This window comes from Erpetoichthys calabaricus, chromosome 6 (genome assembly GCF_900747795.2).
Source record: "Erpetoichthys calabaricus chromosome 6, fErpCal1.3, whole genome shotgun sequence".
Lineage (NCBI taxonomy): Eukaryota > Metazoa > Chordata > Cladistia > Polypteriformes > Polypteridae > Erpetoichthys > Erpetoichthys calabaricus.
The window spans coordinates 202,991,872-202,995,764 of record NC_041399.2 but is presented as its reverse complement, the minus strand read 5'-3'; positions in this window follow the sequence as shown (position 1 = coordinate 202,995,764).

Below are 3,893 nucleotides of genomic sequence, written 5' to 3'. Positions count from 1 at the left end.
CACGCATGAGCTGTTAGGTGGTGAAAAGGTGAGAGATACAGAGACAGGGGATGATTAGGGACCCAGAATGACTAGGCCATGGTGGGCAATATCGGCATATAACCTACCCTTTATGAATGATGCCCAGGGATTTTTTATGACCACAGAGAGTCAGGACCTCAGTTTTACATCTCATCCAAAGGACGGTGCCATTTTTACAGCACAGTGTCCCCATCACTGCACTGGGGCATTGGGATCCACATTCAGACCACAGAGTGAGTGCCCCCTGCTGGCTTCACCAACACCTCTTCCAGCAGCAAACCAAACTTCTCCTAGATGCTCCCCCATCCAAGTACTGGCTGGGCATGAACTTGCTTAGCTTCTGGTGGATGACCTCTTCTGAAGTGCATGTGGTATGGCTGCTGCCATAGATAAATACATAAAGAAATAAGCTACAAAAATATTTTTTAATGTTTTGAGATGCATTTAGGTATTTATATTCACATTTCATGTTGCCCTTCAAAGGACTGGTGCCCTGTAACAGGGTTGGTTCCTGCCTTGCACCATATGGTAACTGGGATAGGCTCCAGCACCCCCCGTAACCCAGTACTGGAACAAAGTGGTTTAGGGAATGACTGGCTGGCTGACATTTCATGTTGTTATTGTTTATTTCACATTTCTTAGTACTTTTATTTATTTGCATATTTATATAACTTTCCCTTCAGGGAATAACAAACTACAGTGATCCCTCGCTATATCGCGCTTCGTCTTTCACGGCTTCACTCCATCGCGGATTTTAAATGTAAGCATATGTGAATATATATCGCGGATTTTTCACTGCTTCGCGGATGTCTGCGGTCTACAGTACGTGTGCTTCCTCAGTTGATTTGCCCATTTGAATTCAAACAAGGGACGCTATTGGTGGATGGCTGAGAAGCTACCCAATCAGAGCCTTCGGTTAAGTTCCTGTGTGCTGCTGATTGGCTCAGCGATGGAGTGCTGCATTAACCAGGAAGTCTAATCTCACTCATTCAGCATTAACGTGTCCAAGCGCCAACAGAAGATGCAAATGATTGCAGAAAAGGTAAAAGTTTTGGATATGTTGAAGGAAGGAAACAGCTACACCGCTGCAGGACACCATTACAGCATCAATGAGTCCACGATTCTTTTTATTTAAAAAGGAGGAAAAGCATATAAGATCTACGGCCACAGTGTCCTTTAACCAGGGTGCAAAACAAGTTGCAAGTGGACGTGATAAGGCAGTAGTCTGGATGGAATCTGCTTTAGGGATTTGGATTGAAGAGTGATGGAAGAAGAACAACGGCGGTGCTACACAGTCACCTGAAGAGGCTCCTTTAGAAGAGCTGTAACGCTATCCTTTGTAGTGCAGTAAAATTAAACTCATCGTTATCGGACAAGTCGTCGTGTCATTGTTGGTGAGTAACCATAATTAATTATTTACGTACAGTACTTATTACATGTACATAGTTTAGTGTCACTGTACACACATTTTACTGTATACAATTTTCCTTGCATTGTACGTATTTATTGCTGGTGGCCTGTCTGTCGTAATGGCTGTAACATATGTGATATCGGAGACGCTCGATATCTTTAAAATAATATTTAGGTTTTACTGTATGTAAACTGTGTTTACATACATAATTTCAACGAATCTTACCTAATATCTAAGAGAATACAAAGGGTTTATGCTGTATAATTGTGCGTGAAATGTTTATAATAGTGTGGGAGAGTTTATAAGGGCTTAAAATATATAAAAATAACCATATGAACATATGGTTTCTACTTCGCGGATTTTCTTATTTCGCGGGTGGCTCTGGAACGCAACCCCCGCGATGGAGGAGGGATTACTGTATATCAAATTCAAAAATGTATTGATTTAATTTTGTCTGTTATATTCCTTCAAATGTCGCTGCCGCACCTCGCATTTCCCCCCTGTATTTGAACAGGCAATGCGCCAATTCAGTGATTTTGATTATAAAAATGATCAAAATTATTGGAATCATACAGAAAACAAATTTATAGCACAGACCAGTGGACAAATTTATTTTATGTTTTGTTATATTTTCATGACTCACCTGCCTCCCCTGACTGTATGTCCCTGCGACACACGCATTGATTCATTAGCATTAAGAATGAGGAAGATGCCAAACAATGCAAAAGAACAAAATACAAAAATCCAATAATGAAGAAAAGGCCAACCTACCCAAAAGGCCTTGCACATTTTAACTCTTTGAGGGCTGATTATATTTTCCAAAAAACAATGGTTTTATTCAGAAATCAACATAAAACGTCTGTTGCTGCATGCTGTGGCATGAATGTGTGGCAGGCTTGCTGCCAGGCTGTCTTCGCATGGCTGGGACAGCAGCAGCGGTCATGGTCGCAGTGCATTATAATCTGGTTTCTACCTTTTATCATTGTTTTAAGTGGCAGTCCTCCCTGGCGAACACTGTCAGTACCATGATTAGCTGGGCACCGATCAGCTGAAGCTGGAACCTCACATTTGTTTTCGATCACTTGTCCAACAAGTCATAGTCCAATTCAGAGATAATGGGCAAAGCGTCATCTACAGAGTATTTTGCTTTACGCATTCGCTTTGACCTCTTGCCAGATGTCAGTGCCATTTTTCATGTTGTGTGCGCCTTGCTACTCACGAGAGCGCAGGGAATCTCGGTCAAACCAATGAATCTAACTTTCCTTCTAGCAACGAGAGTCCAACTAAAATGTAACGGTTGGTTTTGTCACAGTTTACAGTTGATTACCATCGTCAACTCCTGCTTTTGACAAAAGTCGACACCAATCCTGAAAGAGTTAAGGTCCAAGCAATATGGAAAGGCTAAGAAAGGTTTTAAGCTTTTAATGGTATGGTATTTGCAGCTTTTCTTTTTGCTTTCCTCGAAATTGTTAAATTAAACTGGTTTTGAAAGATGAAGAAAAGTCTCTAACATTCCTTATTTGTGGAAGGAAAAGGCAGCTGGTTCTAACTTATTACGAATATAATACAATCAGAATTTCTCTACAAAATACTTTCTTTGCGTATCCACAATGCTGACATGTCTCTTGAGGGATGTAGCTGAGGGGATTTGGAGAGTTTGCCAGTGGGACGCCACAAAGTAGCCCCCCCGCGCCCCCCCCTTTCCAGAAGATATACGATGCCGTGAGTGCCAACTGCTCCCATATGATCATGTTTAAGTAAATGATTTCATGGAGACTTCCAATCACAGGAAACAGTACAAAGATATTTGGACAATTGGGGTGGCCATGCAATGAAATTTGAACGAATAAAGCACATCCATTCTGATTAGATCTAGGCATAATAGAAGGTTTGGAAACACATCAACCCACAAGTTGTATTATGCAAGTTCTGAGATGATTGTGCCTTTCTTTCATAATCATAAACTTCACATATACACATGGAAAAAAATGTTTTAATAGCCTATATTTTAAGTGACTCCATTAAAAAACACTAACAGACTGCAAAGGGGTTTTTGAAAATGCATGTGATTTAATAATTCATTCTCTCTCTGTATATACATACGTGTGTGCATGTGTAAATATACATGTGTGTCAGAGGGTCACCCTCTAGGCTCATCAAAGGTATGTAGTATCACCCCAATATGAGAGGTGGCACTGCCACTAATAATGACTTCTTCCTTTCCCTTCACAGTGCCAACAGTGCCAAGAAGATGCCCAGTGTGGGCCTCTGACTCCACCCCTTCCAATCCACCACCAATAAGCATATATTGTGACCCTCAGAGGGTGCTCCTGCCACCCAGACCCGACCCAGACAGATGCAGGACATAAGTTCAGCACACATGTTTTATTCCTTTTTTCTCTTCCCTCGTTTCCCACCTGCACAGCACAGTTAAAGCACAACACAGCACAAAACACACTTC